This window comes from Panthera leo, chromosome E2 (assembly GCF_018350215.1).
Source record: "Panthera leo isolate Ple1 chromosome E2, P.leo_Ple1_pat1.1, whole genome shotgun sequence".
In the NCBI taxonomy this organism is placed as follows: domain Eukaryota; kingdom Metazoa; phylum Chordata; class Mammalia; order Carnivora; family Felidae; genus Panthera; species Panthera leo.
Window position 1 is genome coordinate 30,970,980 of NC_056693.1, and position 18,375 is coordinate 30,989,354.

At 48.3% G+C, this 18,375-nt stretch overlaps 1 protein-coding gene across 2 annotated transcripts in view; it reads right to left on the reverse strand.

Moving 5' to 3' along the window:
• Positions 1 to 11,686: 11,686 nt before the first annotated feature.
• The window catches only part of RPGRIP1L (RPGRIP1 like), a 122,978-nt gene continuing 116,289 nt past the window's right edge, over positions 11,687 to 18,375 (reverse strand). For both annotated transcript variants that reach the window (XM_042918165.1, XM_042918166.1), the window contains exon 32: positions 11,687 to 11,997. The gene's annotated coding sequence lies outside the window, so the exon portion shown is untranslated. The remainder of the gene's footprint in view (positions 11,998 to 18,375) is intronic.

Below are 18,375 nucleotides of genomic sequence, written 5' to 3' on the forward strand. Positions count from 1 at the left end.
TACTGGGGAAATTGTGGCCCAGAAAAGCATGGGGGAGTGGCTCAGCCGTATTCAGGACCTCGGACCTATTGAAATGTCAGCCCCAAAATATTTTATTTCACTGTTGCATGAAGTGAAAGGGCCACTTGGTTTGGAGACGGACAGGTAGAAGGTATGTGACCATGTAAGTTATTTCTGTCAGTGTAATTAGATCTTTGCTGTTTTGTCTGGCATTACCCAGGGTCTCCCTGTGAGCTGCTGAAGTGTGGGGTATTGATCACTTCTGTTTCGGGTTTGTTATCAGTAATAAGGAGATCCTCCCTGCTTCAAGCCTTCCCCCTGGTTTTACCTCTGGGAGCAGAAACAGACAGATGAACCGAAGCTGAGGAGAAGTCCCAGCCATCAGGGGCCTGCCCTCAACGCGAGGAGGAGGGAGGGTGCCAGGCGGAGACGCAGTGTCACCTCCCAGGTGCCACGCCGGCCCCTGCTCCCCCGCCTGCCCGGGGCCCCCGGGACACACGGATGGTGCTGGCCCACATTCCAGAGCAGGTAGGAGAGCACCATTTCGGTGAAGCACAGCCCAGGCCTCACCCACACTCTCAGCAGGACACAAGTGCAGTAAAGGGCATTGCCGGGATGTCAAGGTGGTGAGAGCATTCAGGAAAAACAGAGAGGCCCTTGGGTGACGCCCGCGTGGCCCTGCTCTGCACTGTCACTGCCACAGAGGGCAGGCACCGTGGGCTGGAAGTCAACCGTTCAGCTCCTCCTAAGAGAGGAAGTGTGACTCAGACAAAAAAAAGAGCAAGGTCAAGGTCGGGTTCCTCGGGCTCCCCTTTTGGGTGTCTTCTTAGTCCCTAATGACTTAGTATCCTCTTTTGCTCACACAGAATGATGACCTGGTGAGCGGCTGAAAGTCAGGGCTCCGTCCCATCCCTCCCCCTCACCCAGCCCCTGACCTTGGGCAACCCTGGTTTCCGCATCCCCTTCCACTCAGAGGTGACGTACATCAGGCTCTAACGTTCTGGGGTTCTCTGCTACATTCTTCCCTTTTTTTCCCGACTGATGAGAGACAGTCAATTAGGCACCCTGTAAGATCAAAGAAATACAATTTAATTTCTGCTTTTCACCTGAAGCTCGTTCTTTCTGCCTCTTCTCCTTCCAAAATTAGGCCCCAAATGAGATTTGCTGGGCAGCCCTCGGGTACGGCCTGCCTTCCACCATCCCTCAAGAGAATTTATGAAAAAACATTCTGAACTGCCCTCGCTGTCTCCGGCTGTGGTGCCCTGCAAAGGTCCCCTCCACACGCCATTCCCCATCACACTGAACTCTTTCCAAGGTGAACACTCAGGGCTCCTAAAGGGAGATTTGGGCCCCAACGTGATGGGAAATTCCAGGAGATCCGCCCCAGATGGCAATTTGATATATTGTCTCAGAGGCCTCAAAGCGGATGTGCCCTGCTGACCCAGAAGTCCGTGGCTAAAGGTTCATCTTCAGGAATATCGTCTGTACAGAGCTTTTCACTGTGAAAAATTGGGGGGGGGGGCGCGCCTGGGTGGCTCAGTCGGTGAAGGGTCCGACTCTTGGTCTCGGCTCCGGTCATGATCTCACGGTTCGTGAGTTCGAGCCCCACATCGGGCTCTGCGCTGACAGCGTGGGGCCTGCTTGGGATTCTCTCTCTCCCTCTCTCTCTGCCCCTCCCCTGACCCCCCCCCCCCACTCGATGTCTCTGTCTCTCTAAATAAATAAATAAATAAATAAATAATAAACGTAAAAAATTGTGAAAAATTGGGCATCTTGCATGGGGTAAATAAATTATGGTTCATTGATATGAAAGTCGTTTAAGATCATGCAGAAGCACATGCAGTGACGTGGAAGAATGTTTCTCTCCTGTGGGTTTGAGAATATACGGTACCCTTGCTGGAAAGACAAAGTTAGTGTAGGGCCATGTTAAGCTGTGGATGGTCATCTTTGGCTGATAGGGTTATGAACGTCTTAGACTTGTTATTCCTTTTCGTCCTGTTTTTCCAAGTTTTCTGCACAAAGCAAATAGCTATTTTTGTATTACTCAAAAATTTTTTTCACGTTTATTTCTTTATTTTGAGAGAGAGAGACAGAGAGTGCACAAGCCAGGTTGGGGGAGGGGGCAGAGAAAGAGGGAGAGAGAGAGAATCCTGAGCAGGCTCCATGCTGCCAGCACAGAGCCCGACGCGGGGCTTGATCTCTCAAAGCGTGAGATCATGACCTGAGTTGAAATCAAGAGCCGGACGCTTAACCTACTGAGCCACCTAGACGCCCCTGTATTACCTTTTTTTTTTTTTTAATAGGAAAAAGCTAATTACACTTCTGAGGAAAAAAAATAGAAAAGGACAAAAATCTTACCCTTATGCAACTGACTTCCAGCTTCCATTTTGTTATGAGTCAAAGGATTTTTCTGTCGCTATGTTTCAAAGTCCTTCCAAGCCCCGGATACACTGGTGACCTTGGTCTTTGTCCTTGCTTTTTTCTTGACCAATGTGGGGGGTTCCTGCCAACAAGAGAAAGTAGATGTTCTCTGATGAGTCAATTACGGAAGGTATTCAGACCTGACTAATCACTGTGCTGATCACAGAGACCCACACAGGGAAGGTGCTAATTAAATGTTTGTTCAGTGTAGGAAAGAGAATGTGATCTTGCTATTTTAAGGGCTTTTATTTGTTCTGTTGTTAGAAAAGAAAAGAAAAAAAAAAGGTGGGAAACAACCCCATTTAATTCAATTCATTACAAACAGTGGTTGAAAATAGAAACTCCAAACCAATTTTGGCTAAAAGGGTTTCTAGTATATTCTGAACAGCTGCTGTCGTAGACACGGTCTGAAATAAATAACTTCCAGCACAGTTCCAAATCTGCACTGAATAAAGGGTGCAGTAGGGAGGGGAAAGGGCTTTATTAGCATTAATTGCAATGAAACTGTGACACTCAAAAGGCCTGGCTGCTGCTCTTTGAGAAATCTAGCAACCAGGTCCCTCCTCAGGCTGTAGATGGAGCCATAACATCACTAAATGGCATCCCAGCAGGCGCGGTGGGGGTTTTGTGCTGTAAAAGCCAGATGTTTGCAAGTTCTTAGGCTTTAGTTTCTGAGTGTGAACAACCAGAAAACTCAGACCTTCTTATTTTCTCCAAAGCAGACTGGGCTCCTAGAAGCCAAGATACTGGCTGGGTGGATGGTGCTTTCCTTCCCCCCCACAATTATCACCTGCTCTCACCTCCTTCTCTGACAATTTCTCTGCTGGAGGGCATCCCGGGGCTGTCGGTCCCACCTCGCCCGGTGAATTCATTTAGAAAATCAGCCCTCCTCACAGGAGCCCGGAACTCACCTGGCGTCCTGGCCTGAATGAAGCTCGGTGGGTTTCACCCCCACAAACGGGGGGGGGGGGCCTCGGAGAGTTGCACAGGAGGGGGGACCCCTCCTGTTCCCACCGAAAGGTCGGCGGAGGATCCCTAAATGGTCTGGTTTAGGAAGCCTCCCCGACTGGGCACATCCCTCATTTTTCTCTTGTCTCTCCTGCCTTCTCTGCCACGGTGTTTCCACACACAGATCCCTGAAGTTAGAGTCTGGTGGCAAAGGCCATCTCACATCCCACTGGGCCACCACAACTTACCACATCACTCCTCCCCTTCTGAATATGGCTTCCTCCCTGCCGTCTTTCTAGGGATGTCATTCTGGGAAGTCCCACCTTGGCCTGACATTGCAGGGGTATATAGATCACCTCTGTCCCTGCCCAGTCCGAGTGCCTTAAGTGCAGGCCCAGGTAGGTGAGGCTCCCGCTTCTTTCCTGCAGACTTCCTTGCTTGCCTCCAGAGGGAATTTCTCTCCGTCTCCCGTGGAAGGACTTGACAATGGCACATACTATATTCACCCTGGGTTCTGGCTACTTGGGTGCACATCTGTGTGATAGGAATCGTTTGAAGGGTTTCCTTTGTTTCCTGGTACACAGCGGCCTTTCCCATTCACTCCAGACACTCTCTCTAGGCTCACAGTAGTGAGAGAAGGGGGTGGGTGTGAGGCGTCTGGGTGGCTCAGTCAGTTAAGCTTCTGACTTTGGCTCAGGTCATGATCTCCTAGTTTGTGGGTTCGAGCCTTGCATTGGGCTCTGTGCTGACAGCTGGGAGCCTGGAGCCCACTTTGGATTATGTCTCTCTCCCTCTCTGCCCCCCCCCCCCAAAATAAATAAACATTAAAAAAAGAGAGAGAGAGAAGGGAGGGTATATCCAGGGACAATGAGCTGCCAATGTGACTTCCTATCCTTTTGGGGACAGGAAAGTCCCCGGCAAAAACAAAAGCTCCAGGTTGCCTTGTGCTGGGGCTGGAGGACGTCTCAGGCAGGGTGGGGGGAGGGCAGAGGGAAAGCTGAAGAAGAGGGGGTGCAGATGCCTGTGTTTCCTCAGAAGGGGCAGCATCCCTGCCCCATGGACCTAACCCCGACCCCCAGACAGCTTTTCCATCTGAGAACAGAGGGTCCCTGTGCCATGCTTCCTGGGTAGGACTTGGAGGGGTGAAAGGAGCCTGGTGGCAGCCCAGCTCAGGATGGGTCTGGGCCGAAGAGGCTTTCGTCAGCCTTGTAGAGTTTCCAGTCTCCCAGCCTGGCATGGGCAGCCCTCGGGGACGCACAGAGTCAGGCCCTGCCGCAGAAGCCAGGGCTCACCCCACCCCTGAGGCCCCTGGGCGGCACCTGCCTGTCGGGGCGAGGGGGGCAGATTTCTGTAGCCGCTCTGCCCTCGCACGTGGCAGGCCAGAGTGCTGGGACACTGGTGTCAGGGCAGCCCTCACCTCAGGACTGACAGCTGGGGGATCAAGACCCCAGATCCCTCGCCCCTGACACGGAGTCACTGTACACGGTTTCTGGGGAGACTGAGCTCCAGTCACCCCCTGGGTCACATGGACTGCACTCTCGCTCTCATTCCTCTCCTCCCCTGCTGGTTTTGTGGGATCACCTCCAAATAAAGGATCTCGTGGCCTGATCTGGGGGGAACCCAAACTCCAAAGGGGCTCTTGGGAAGAATGAAGCCATAGGAAGCCACAGAGACTGACATCTGCCTGGGAGTGAAACTCTCTCTGCTGCTTTCATCACAGACAGGCGGCAACAGGGACCAGATCTGCACCCCCTTCCCAGAGCCTGTCTCCTAAGCCCCACCCTCCCTCGAAACACCTGACAACAACCAGGGAGAAAGGGGAGGGGGGATTGTGCTTTAAATTATGTTGATTTTTGAAGGAGGAAAATTGAACGATGTCTTCATCTGAGTTTGTGGGTGCATCCCCACTGGTGTTCCTGTTCATCTGCCCCCCTCTCTGTCTTAGCTGTCTGAGGGCAGGGAATGTGCCTTGCTCAGCCTGTGGCCTCCCGAGCACCAGTATGTCCTACAAGGCTGCCTTGCTGAGCCAGATTCAGTCCCCCTGGGAATGCGACAAGAAATGCAGATGGCCTTAGAGTGGCCCCCAGCTAACGGCCAGCAAGGAGCCAGGGACTTCCGCCGCCAGCCCTGAACTCTACCAACAGTTGGGAAGAGCCTCGAAGCAGATTCTCCTCTGGGTCTCTAGATAAGAAGCCCGGCCAGCCGACGCCTTGATTTTGGCCTTGGGAGACCCTGAGCAGAGGGACAAGTGAATCCTACTAGGGAATTGTGACCTGACCATGAGACCATGAATTTGGGCTGTTTTAAGCCACTGGGTGTGAAGTAATTTGTTACAGCAGCAACGGGAAATTGGTAAATGGGTGCTTATGGCCAGTGAGGGCCTAGTTAAAAAAAAAGAAAGAAAAAGAAAGGTATCTTTCTGTGATCGCACGCTTGCTCCCCCTGCCCCCCTGTCTCAAAAATGCGAAATTGCAATCTCTCTAGAAATGCCCTTTAGGGCTTCTGTCCATCCTACAAAGCACACAGGTCAGAAGTGGAGAATTCCCTATCAGGATGGCTTGTTAACCATAATAAGTGAATGAAGAAAGCCATAAGCTCCTTCAAGCCCTACGTGGTGAGACACAGCTTCATATCCAGGGTGGCTCTGGGTGGCTTTGGTATGATGTGGAGGAGAGGTGGGACATGAGGCGACCTCTGGGGAGGCCTTTGCATCTTAGAGCTTGATGATCTCTCCTCATCCAAGCAAAGGGTAGTTGGAATCCAGGGTTAGACTTTGCTTTTCTTTTCCGATTAAACTTCTCTGCTTCCACAGATTTTCAAGCCAAGGGTGGCCGTAGCTGCCAACTGGAGCTGTTCATTTCTGTCCTGGGGTTGTGGCTGGGACAGGAGTTCACACTGTGATCTCTGCAGAGGGTGGGGAGCGTCTTCCAGCCCCCAGAATGAAGGAAGTAGGGGGTGGTTTCCTGCCTGCATCATGGAGCCCTGCGGAATCCACTTCTCGTCTTGGGTAAAAAGCCCTCACGCTTTGGGATTGACTTTCATGTCTCTCACTGGTCAATATAGAAAGACTGGAAGGGCGCCCGGGTGGCTCAGTCAGTTAAGGGTCTAACTCTTGATCTCGGCTCAGGTCATAACCTCACGGTTCGTGAGATCGAGCCCTGCATCAGGCTCTGCACTGCCATGGCAGAGCCTGCTTGGGATTCTCTCTCTCTGCACCTCTCCTGCTCTCTCTCTCTTTCTCAAAACCAATAAACATTAAACAAAGAAACAAAGACTGGAACAAGGGAGGTAAACAAGTGTGCATTTTGGAAAACCACCTCCCCTGAAGGGTTCAGAGGGGACTGTGGGGCAGTGGGATGTGGTCACCCATCTCGTCCCTGGCCCTCAGCTCCCTCACGAGTGAAGACACTAGACCTCCTTAGATAGCTTCCGAGGTTCTTTTTGGCTTTAGAAAGCTAGGATTAAAAAAAAAAAAATCAGACACCAGTTGTTTGTGGCTGTCGTCTCTGGTGGGAGGGAGGGGAAAGGCTTGTAGAAGACTAATTGTCCAGGTCAAATATTTTTTATAGATTTTAGATATGATGCAATGAAAACATATTAATTTTTTAAAAGTGATCTTACTGTTTTCCTTTCCTAAATAAATACATCCTGTTATGGAAAATTGCAAACACGTATCAGTACAGACTATGGGATACGAACTCCCATGTGCCCATCACTCAGCTTCCACAATAATTAGCTTTTAGCCCGTCTCATTTCATCTGTATCCCTACCTGGTCTCCCACCTTCGGTAGTATTTTATAGCAAATCCGAGACATTACATCATTTCATCCAGTAAAGCGTTTCACTTTTGTAATTAGAAGTAAAAAGAATTACCCGAGTCCTTCTGAAACTAAATGCCCCATTCTCTCCTGCAGAACAGAAAAGGCTGGAAAGGAGGTGTAACTCTTAGTCTCCGGGTGCTTTGGAAGAAATGTTCCCCTTTCATGATTGTTGAGAATGTTTAAGCCAAAGGAAAGAATCTCTAAGAGTGGCACTTGGGGGAGAGGCTATGTTTTGAGGCCGGGGATGAGAGAATATCGTCATCTACTCTACTGTAGGATTGCTGGTCCTGGTAGGGAAACTGCTGTCCATCATCTTCCCCATCCTTTTTTGCACTTTGTACATCAAATCCCCCAGTAAGCACTGAGAAGATTGTTTTAAATGATCTCTCAGAACTTCACCAGCCTCTTTCCTCTCATCAAACGATGGCAAGTTTGGGATTCCTGTGACGATAGCACGCTATCGTCCTCATCAAGTTGTGTTTTATTAAATGTCCACTTGCACTCACAGCCCCACCTGTTACCCACTGGGATCTCTCTTTGACTCAATTTCAGGGGTGAATTGTTCTGCTTTGTTCATTTGGATTAGAGACCCCATGACGTTCAACCTGGCTCGCATTTTTCCCTTTTCTTTTTTCAAAACCATAAAACTGTTTTGGAGGGATTCTGGACTACATTAGGTGATCATTTTCAATTTTCATGCAAGACATATGGAAAGACTCACCTCCACTTACAGCTTATTCCCTGAGACTGGCTGACCCGCGGTCGACACTCCAAAATGGAAAAGACCTTCCAGGCAGTCAGCCTTGAAGCACATTTCCCTTGTCCCGCACTGACCTCAGCTCCAGTCAAAACTCACAGAAATGCAGGACGTTGACGATCCGGGCCATGGACACGTTCCGTGCAGGGGTGCCCCCCTCCCCACTGATGCTGGGGCTCCCAAAACTCCGTGAGGTGGCACAGGTGTTTCTGTTCTTTGTTTTCTTTGGTGGAGCGAGAAGGACCAGAGGGAATAGCTCTATCTGGCAGCCGTGCTTCCTTTTTGCCTACTTGAGTTGATGGAGAAAAGCCATAAAATGCTGTCTACCGGCCTCGTTACGTGTTCCTTGCAAGTATGAATGTAAATGACTCTAACACAGGGAATTTTAATGGCTGAGTAAATGTTTGACCTTCAGTGAGTTTCCAGAATTGAGGTGTTTGGGTCTTTGCATCCCTAGAAAGCACGTGCTTGCACATGACAAGGGGTGACAGAAGCAAAGACAGACAGACAAGATCGCCTAAGGTGGGACGAGAGGTCTACAGGGTGCACGGAGAGGAGGACGGGGAGGCCTAAGGCTGCCCTGGAGTGTGGGGGCTGGGGGAGGACAGGGAGGGGACATTTCGCCGTGGATACGCCGGAATCTCTCCGGCCATTGCCCCGGAGCCTCTGATGAACAGTTTACTTTCTTCTCCGTTGCTCGGGGTTGTTGCATGGGAGGGACCCCGACGATGGGTTGGTTGTGTCACTGCTGGAAGCATGGGGCCTGAGATGATGCAGAGAGATTTGGGGTATCGATGTTGTGATGGCGCCCCCTTCAGCAAGAAGGGGGGAAAGCAGAGTGCAGCCCTGCGAGACGGCGGTTTTCCCCTGAGAAATGAATTATGGCCTGTGGTTGGAAGGCTAGTCCCCTCCTTCCTTTTGGCCAAGGAGCGGGTCAGGGCATGGCTGCCCCCGGCCCACCTCCTGGCACATGGATCCAGGACCGTTGCGGGTATTCCCAGCAGTGTGTGGAAAACGGGCCCTGCAGGATACCACTGACCAACTGGGGCTGGTTTTCCCAGCCTTGTGCTAGGAGCCCAGGGCACCCAGCTGGCTGTGCTCCGCCAGGGTGCACTGTGGGGCGGGGCGGTGGGGGAGCCGAGCCATGAAGGACAAAGGCACATGTCAACAAGTCCTCTATCCCTCAGTCCGGGGGACTTGGCGGGCCAGCCAGAGTTTCCTGGCATTTGGTTCTGTAGTAGGTAAGGCCAGCTGGCTCCAGAGAATTTTGTAAAGCTTATGTCAGCCTGTGTCTTGGGGTCTTGCTTGCTGCCTGGGAGGTGATGGTGCTGGCTGGCTGGCTGAGTCCCAGCCGTTCCTTTGGGGGCCCACGTGGAGGCTCTGGACTCCGATAGGATCTTTCAAGCCAGTAAAGGATGGGGGACAGGAGGATAGGGCCGGGGGTGGAACTTGGGGCAGGTCTAACAGCCAGGGCTGGTCTCCAGGGCTCAAGCGAGCCGTCATCCCTGGAAGGGAAGAATTCTTATGGGCCTGGAGGACCCATGGGGAGTGTTGCTTCTTCCCTCCTACTGTGAAGTATTCTGTATGAACCCAGCCCTCCCTGGGGGCCTTCTTCCATACGGGGTGTGAGACATGCTTTGAAAAGGCATTCTTGACCCGCTAGATCCACAAAGGCTTCTTCTCTGGAAACAAACAAACAAATGCTCTAAAGCTCAAGTTTTATGCAAGCTTAAGAAGGCAGTCTTCCTGCCTCTTTACATCACTATCACCAGACACACTCCATTCTAGGCCCCGCCTGGGTCAGGGGAATTTTGGGGGGTTGCCTCTGAAGCCAGGGATGGGTGCGCCCTCTTGACTCCCACTGTTCCAGCCTTCAAGGTCATTTACACTTAAAAGCCTTAAGTTTCTTGGGGCGCCTGGGTGGCTCAGTTGGTTAAGCGTCTGACTTTTGGTTTTGGCTCAGGTCATGATCTCAGGGTTTGTGGGTTTGAGCCCCGTGTCCGGATTCTGGGCTTCTGTCTCCCTCTTTCTCTGCCCTTCCCCCGCTTGTGTGTGCGCGCGCACTCTCTCTCAAAATAAATAAATAAACTTCAAACAAACAAACAAACAAACAAACAAACAAACAAACACTTAAGTTTCTTCCTCTTTGGAGCAAAGGGATCTTTTTCCAGGGGCTTCCCAATCCCTCCAGAGCTTTGGGAATGAAAGGGTCCAGGGCAGCCTAGAGTGAGTCTGAGAACGTCCTCTGCCCAGTGTCTCGGGCACACTGAGATGACCATGACTGCTCTGTCTGCCTTCTCCACCCCGAAGAGTAAACGCCCCCCAGGCCAGGAGGTAGTAAGAGTGGCTGATGGCCACTGAGTGCTTAGCATGTGCCAGACCCTCTTCTAAGTGCTTAGCGTGGAATAGCTCATATGTATGACCCTCACTCTGCAGAGGGAGAAACAGGCCTGGCACATACACAGGGGCCTGTGCTCACCAGGGAGCACCGGGGAACTGGGATTCAAACCCTTCTCTCCTCACCTATATACACTCAGGGGCTTTGGGCTTGTGCTGTGGAATCAGGAGCTAAGCACCTTTTGGGGAGGGGTCTTGGCAATCCTCAGGGAAGAGGGGGTGGAACCAGATGCTTCCCAGAAGCCCCTGGGGCTCTGGAACCAGAAACTTAGGTGGCTGCGGCAGCTTTGAGCATCCCCGCCCAGCGTTTGCTCCATGCCAGGCCCAGCGCTCAGAGCCGAGGACAGGGATGAAAGCAACAGGTGATCCGGATCTTGCACAGGCGACCGAATCCCACATATGACGTGGGGTGGGGGAAAAAGGCTACTGGGAAAGCCGGCCCCTTAGCAGAACCGCACACAGAGGGAAGACACTTCTGGTATTTGGAGAGGCCTCCTCCGTGCGTCTGCTGACTGTGAAAGGCGTCTGCCCCATGGGCATGACCTAGAGGAAGAGGTTTGGCAAAGGCGAGCCCAACTGCGCGTCATGGAAAAGAGAAGGACTTTGGCCTTATCTGTGAGACCTTGAGAAGGAGTTAGGGGTCCTGGGGAAAAGGTGGCATTGAAGGACCCCCCCCCCAATACTGTCTTATGTTGGCAGTTCCTGCCAGGGTCTGAGGCAGGCTGCCTCTGGCAAGGACTAGAAGCTACCGGTTTAAAGTTGTTTCCTGCCAGCGCAGTAATTACTGTGGCCCCATCCTCTCTCCTCAAGACCAGAAGTAAGACTGGGCCCCGCACAGTAGCACATGGGCAGCGGTGGTGCACGTCAGGGCAGTAACCTGCAGCAGAGGCCAGAGGCGGGCTGGCAAGACGTCGAGAGAGGGACAGGCTGAGTGCCCGCTGACCCAGGAACAGATTCCTAACAAACCCGGTCTCCCCTCACCACCTGGGAAGGTGAATCTTGAAAGTGTGGGAGGGCGGCTAGGGGGCTGGGTCCCGTGAGTTCCCAGCACAAGGATCAGGGTTGGGATGGGGTAAGGCGGGTGAGCATGCTGTTAAGCGTGGTGCCCAACGCGGGGCTCGAACTCAGAAACCGTGAGATCGTGACCTAAGCCGAAGTCGAATGCTCAACTGACTGAGCCACCCAGGCGTCCCAAGAGAAACCATATTCCAATGCAACATTAAAAAAACCAAGATACAAAAACCTGTGATGAACGAAACACCAAAATTTTAAATAAAGACAGGGAATCAGTACATGACTGATTTTTCCTTTTGCCTTCGGCTCTGATACAACTGAGCAATGCACTGTTTTGGATCCTGCCTTTATTTGTAACATTGGGAATTTACTCATGGTGGATTTTCTGCATGAATTTTGATTCTTAAAATTCTGCATTAACGTCTGATTCCTGAGGCTGAGCTTTTGGCACAGCCTGAACTGTTGTGACCGGGCTAGTGTCTCCTGGCCCTGGCTGGGGGCTCGAGACATTTCATTTGGCTTTAAAGAGTAACCCATGAACCTGCAGGAAGGACAACTGGGCAATTCTCACTCTTGCGGAAGACCTTCAGAGACTCTTGAGTCGGCACGGACAAATGTCTCTCCTCCAGCCTGCCAGTGCTGACCAATGACAGAAATAAAACAAGTTAGTAATGACTTTGATGTCCTCTCTTCACGAGCAAACAATCCACACAGTGGGGGAGCACCGTGCCTCACAGGCAGCGAGGTGCTCTGCCCGAGGGGTTTTGAGCAACAGGGAGCTTTTTGGAAGGTGCAGGAAGAAACACAGAAGCGGGGCAAGATGGGCTGTTTCCTTACAAAGCTGGCAGGTCCGCCTTTTCTAGGATAAGGTAAGCACGCTGAGCTGGAGGACTGCGATTGGGGTCTGTCAGGTTTCCCCGGCAGTGAGGCATTTATTTCCCACGCGTGCTGGCTGACTTAGGTTTGGACCCGTAGTGGTGTGGGCCAGGCCACTGGGGCCGCCCCTGTTCTGTGGGTCCCGATATATGAATCGCCTTTATCAGCGCCCTGACTGTGACAAACCCGTGTTCACACATCACTGCTGGCAGCAAGGCTGAGGCCTCCCTGGGCACAGATGGTGGGCCCAGAGCCAAGGGGCCTCCTGATCCAAGAGGGAAGTGTTTGGTGGGGGGGGGGCGGTGGGTTGATTTGATTTTGTCTCAACGGGAACTTTCTTTGGATCTCTTTCCCTAACTTCACTGCACATTTCAAAACAACATTCTTTTATGAACAAGCACCAGGACATCAAATACTTCCACACCCTATGCTAGAAGTGCTTCAGGCCATGTTGTTCTTTTCCTTTTAAATAGTTCCATGTAAAATCAGATGTTAACTCTCTCTGAATAAACCCAAGTGGAAAGCGGGTTTTTTTCCCCCTTTAATAACACCAATGACAATCAGAACAGGTGGAAAGAATATGTGCCCTTTAACGCACAGAGCACAGTGGTTTAGAAGGAAAACACTAAGTTGTTACATATGTAACAAACAATTCTTATTTATTGATGGTGAGAAGAAGGAACAACAAAGCTCAGAGGGAAAGTATGGCAGGAAATGTATTCCCAGGAAGGATGATTTATGTCTTTGAAAGGGGCCTACTTCTTTCACAAATGGGTTTTGCTTTGCATCTTGGGCAACACCAGCTTTACCCCACTTTTCAATCAGTGAGGCTTGTTTGGGGTCCATCATTTATCACGGCTTTTTGAAACCCCTCTTCAGCCAACAAACCGTGAGACGGACAGTATTTCCAGGATTCGGGACTCAGGTTCTATAATGTTGGAGCCTGTCAGGGTTTTGGAGCTTGAGGGGTCCCACATTACAGGCCCCACCTTGGCCACCCCTGCACAGGGAATGAGTCTGTGAGAGAAAGGAGTTCAGGCAGGATTCCACAGTTGGCTGATGGTGGAAATAGATCATTTGTAAGAGATGCTTTGTAAGGGGGACTCAGGACCGGGAATTCTACACTTGGTTTCTTTGTCTCATTTTTTTTTTTTTTTTTTTTTCCTAATGTGCTGCATGAAAGGACAGCTTCATTAATTGACATCGAGTATGATGTGGGTGGTTTTGACTATAACTCATAAAATACCCCAGAGCGTTCACATTTTTGTTTCGCGCAGAACCTTGAAAATTTCATGCTAACCAACTTGTAGTAACACATCCTCTTCTCTTGGTAAATTCGCAGGACCAGGGAAGGAAAAGTCCCTGCCTGCATACTTACAGAATTCTCTCTGCGTTCACGCTCAACGTCTGTGTCCGCCAGGCCACTCTGCGTAATACTGGCCTTGTGCCTTTCTCCTAGATGTTGATCATTTGATTCCTGACTTTATTGACTTGTTCTCTCCCAAAGTTTTGTTTTTGTGGTTGTCGCATTTGCATTATGTTTTTTTTTTAAGTTTTTATTTCGCAAATACTGTATTCATTTTAGAAGAATGAGCGCGTACAGGTGAAGAAAAGAGAAATGGAGGTCACCTCTAATCCTAGGGGTAGTTAACTGTTGACGTTTTGGGATAGAAATTTCCAGACTTTTTTTTTTTAATGTTTATTTATTTTGAGAGAGAGTGAGGGAGGGAGAGAATCCAAAGGAGGCTCTGCACGGTCAGCACAGAGCCCGATGTGGGGCTTAATCGCATGAGCTGTGAGATTATGACCTGAGCCAAAATCAAGAGTTGGACGCTTCACTGACTGAGCCATCCAGGTGCTCCGGACATTTCTAGACTTTTTGTATAAATGTGTACACACTGAAGTATATCTTCTTAACAACAAAGATGGGATCACACAGTATATAACTATATACTATTATACTCCCTGGGCTTTCATTGTTTTAGAACCTGCCAATATTAGCAATGACTCTTTCTCTGGGACTAGACTTTTGTTTGAATTCTTTTCAATAAACAGAGAGAATTGGCAGGGTATCAGAGTTGGGAACCCACCAAGTGGATATTCCTCTGCCCTTCACTCTTTGTCTAGAATAACCCTAAGCATAGATTTCAGCCTTTTGCTAGAAGTAGGAATATTTTCCATTTATAAGTAGCCATAGATGTTCCCACAGTCCTGGATCGTCCACCTGCTTGTGCTCCATTGGTGAAAATAGAGTGGTTTGCCTGCCAACCACGGCCATACCCCATGAGCATGACTGGGGGCAGTGGTAGTGGCACATTTTGTTATCTGTTAAAATGGGTTGACTTCTGTTACAACAACAAACTTCCAAATCTCAAGGTCTTTAAAAAAAAAAAAAAGGTCATTTCTCATGTCCACACTATTCCATATACCCTCACTTTGGGACAAATGCTGACAGCATATCCACTTTCTTGAACATTGTCCACTGGATTCCTTGTCAGAAAGAAAGAGTTTTGATTGGACAAATTGCCTACCTTCCAAGTTATCACAGGGATGGTTTAATCACATTTTGCCATTGCAAGCCTGAATCATACACCTTCCAGGCACCAACACAGCAGTCTCTCTGCAGTTGAATGCTTGCCCCCTAAGCCGTGCCATATATTTTCCTTTGTGGTGGTGTTACCATTTCTAGGTACTGCTTTCTGTATCAGGCAGGATAGGCTAGGTTATGCTGTGGTAACAAACAACCCCCCAAAATCTCACTCATATTCTATTATCCATCAAAGATTGCCCAGGGTCTATACCATCCCTGTGGTTGCATGATTATTAAGGCCAGAAAAAGGAAATGAGACAAAATGTACACTCTAATACATTTTCTGCCCCATTGCATTGACTAAAGCAAATCATACGGCCACACCCAACCCCCAAAAGTAGAATTGGCAATTCTATCATATGCCTAAAATGAAGAAAACCAGAAATACTTTGTAAACCACACTAATGATTACCTAATATTTTATACCTCCATCGGGAGAGAAATGGGTTCCTGGTGATATTTGGTCATAACTGTTTTACAATGTTAGTGGCAGGTTTAATGGGGAGTTCCTAGCCAGTATGGTTTCCCTTCAGCCTGAAGAATTTCCTTTAGGATTCCTTGTAGTGCAGGTCTGCTGGTGATATTTTCTTACCTTTTGTTTATAGAAAATGTTTTCATTTTGCCTCATTCTTGAAGGATATTTTTGTTGGATATACAATGATGAGTTGACAATTTTATTTCCTCTAAGCATTTGAAAGATGTGGTTCCACTGGCCTCTGTCTTTTTCAAGTGGTAAGCCAGAGGTCATTTGTAGCCTTGCCCCTGTACATGTATTATGTAATTTCTCTTTGATCAAGATTTTCTCTGCATTTTTAGTTTTCAGCAGTTTGAGTATGATATGCCTAGGTACACTTTACTTTCTACATATTCTGTCTTGGTTCATTAAAATATTTTTTTCCATTTTCTCTCTCTTCTCCTGGCTTTTTCACATTTTCCCACAGACCACTGAGGCTGTGTTTACTTCTGTAATCTTTTTTCCTTTGTGCTCCCTATTTATTGATACATTTTAAACTCAATAACTCTTTTGTTATGTACAATCGGCTATGTATTTTTTACTTCAGACTTTAATTTTTGGTTCTAGAATTTCCTCTTGGTTCTTTTAAATTGTTTTTATTTCACTGCTCAGATTTCCTATGTGTTAGTTTATTACAAACATATTTTTCTTTACATTATTAATCATGGTTATAATAGTCACTTTAAATTTTTTTTTTTTAACATTTATTTATTTTTGAGACAGAGAGAGACAGAGCATGAACAGGGGAGGGTCAGAGAGAGGAAGACACAGAATCTGAAACAGGCTCCAGGCTCTGAGCTGTCAGCACAGAGCCCGATGCGGGGCTAGAACTCACAGCCCTCACGGACTGTGAGATCATGACCTGAGCTGAAGTCGGCCGCTCAACCGACTGAGCCACCCAGGCGCCCCTATAATAGTCACTTTAAAATTCTGTTTGCCAATCCCAATATCTGGGTCTTCTTGGGGTTAATGTTTCTGTTGGTTACCTTCTCTCTTGAGTGTGGATTACATTTTCTTGTGTCTTTGTATGTCTAGTAATTTTGGATGATATCCTGGATTTTGTGAATGAGATGTTGTAAAGACCTTGGATTCATTATATTTCTCTGAAGATTCTTGATTTTGTTTTTATACTCTTTATTAGCAGTGAATTAAGTGAATTCAAACCCTGGGATGCCTGGGTGGCTCAGTCAGGTAAGCATCAGACCTTGGCTCAAGTCATGATCTCACCGTTCGTGTTTGAGCCCCATGTCAGGCTCTGTGCTGACAGCTCAGAGCCTGGAGCCTGCTTCGGATTCTGTGTCTCTCCTCCTCTCTCTGCCCTTCCCCCAATCTCAAAAATAAGTAAACATTAAAAAAATTTAAGTGAATTCAAACTCCAAATTCTATCTCTTCTGTGGCAGGCAGCAACTGAAATCTTAGCTGTGTTATTTTATTCTTCATTGGACTGATTAAAATCTGCTCTGTGAAACCACAGGTCAGCGACAGCCAGAGATTAAGCAGAGTTTATGTAGATGTAGGGCTCTCCCTCTGTGGATCTCTTCTTTTCATGATGTCCCTGCCTCCACCCTGTTTTTCAACTGCTTGGTCACCCTAAACTCCTCTTATTCATGCCTCCTAGATTGAGGTTTTCTGAGTTATCACTGCTTGCGTGGTGGCTGACTAAGGCCTGCCCTCAGGCAAAAAGTTGTGTGTGTGTGCATGTGTGTGTGTGTGTGTGTGTGTGAGAGAGAGAGAGAGAGAGAGAGAGAGTGAGAGGGAGAGAGAGATTGAGATATTACAGAAAGAGAACATTTTTGTCATTGTTGTTAGAAAGAGAACATTAAAAAAATTTTTTTTAATGTTTATTTTTGAGAGTTGGGAGAAACAGAGGTGAGGTGGGGGGGGAGGGAGAGGGGACAGAGAGAGAGAGGGAGACATAGAATCTGAAGCAGGCTCCAGGCTCCGAGCTGTCAGCACAGAGCCTGATGCGGGGCTCAAACTCACAAACAGTGAGAGCATGACCTGAGCTGAAGTTGGACGCTTAACCAACTAAGCCACCCAGGCGCCCCTAAAGAGAACAGTTTTTAAGTTTCTTCCTGCTTTGGGACTTTCTCCAGCGTGTCCAAATATTTGTTTTTTTAGATTTTATCCAGAGGTTTTAGTTGTTATTCTGCCATTGCCACAAGTGCAATCCTCTCTTTGAAAACTGAAGTATAATTAACAAAGAGTGTTGGATTCGTTGCAGGTGTACAATATAATGACTCAACAATTCTATATGTCACTCAGCGCTCATTAAGATAAGTCCTCTTGATCTCCTTTATTTTTTTAACCTATCCTCCCATCCACCCCACCTCTGGCAATCACCGATTTGTTCTCTGTATTTAAAAGTTAATTTTTGTGTTTGTTTCTTTTCCTTTGTGTCTTAAATTCCACATACGAGCAAAATCATAAGGTGTTTGTCTTTCTCTGATTGACTTATTTCACTAAGCATTATGCCCCCTAGGTCCGTTCATATTGTACAAATGGCAAGATCTCATTCTTGTTTATGGCCGAGTGGTATGCCATTGTGTATACGTACCATATCGTCTTTACCCATTCATCTCTGGGTGGAAATTTGGGTTGCCTTCATATCTTGACTACCGTAAGCAATGCAGCAATAAACATAGGGGTGCACATGTCTTTTCAAATTTGTGTTTTCATTTTCCTTGGGTAACTACCCAGTAGTGAAATTACTGGATCATAGGGTAATTCTATTTGTAAGTTTTTGAGGACTCTCCATACTGTTTTCCACAGTGGGTGCACTAACTCGCATTTCCACCAACGATGCACATGTGTTCCTTTTCTTCCACATCCTTACCAACACTTGTTGTTTCATGTTTTTTTGATTCTAGCCATTCTGACAGCTGTAAGGTGATATCTCATTATGCTTTTGATCTGCATTTTTCTGATGATTAGGGATGTTGAGCATCTTTTCATGTGTCTGTGGGCCATCTGTAGGTCTTCTTTGGAAACACGTCTATTCGTGTCCTCTGCCCATTTTTAATTGGATTTTTTTTGG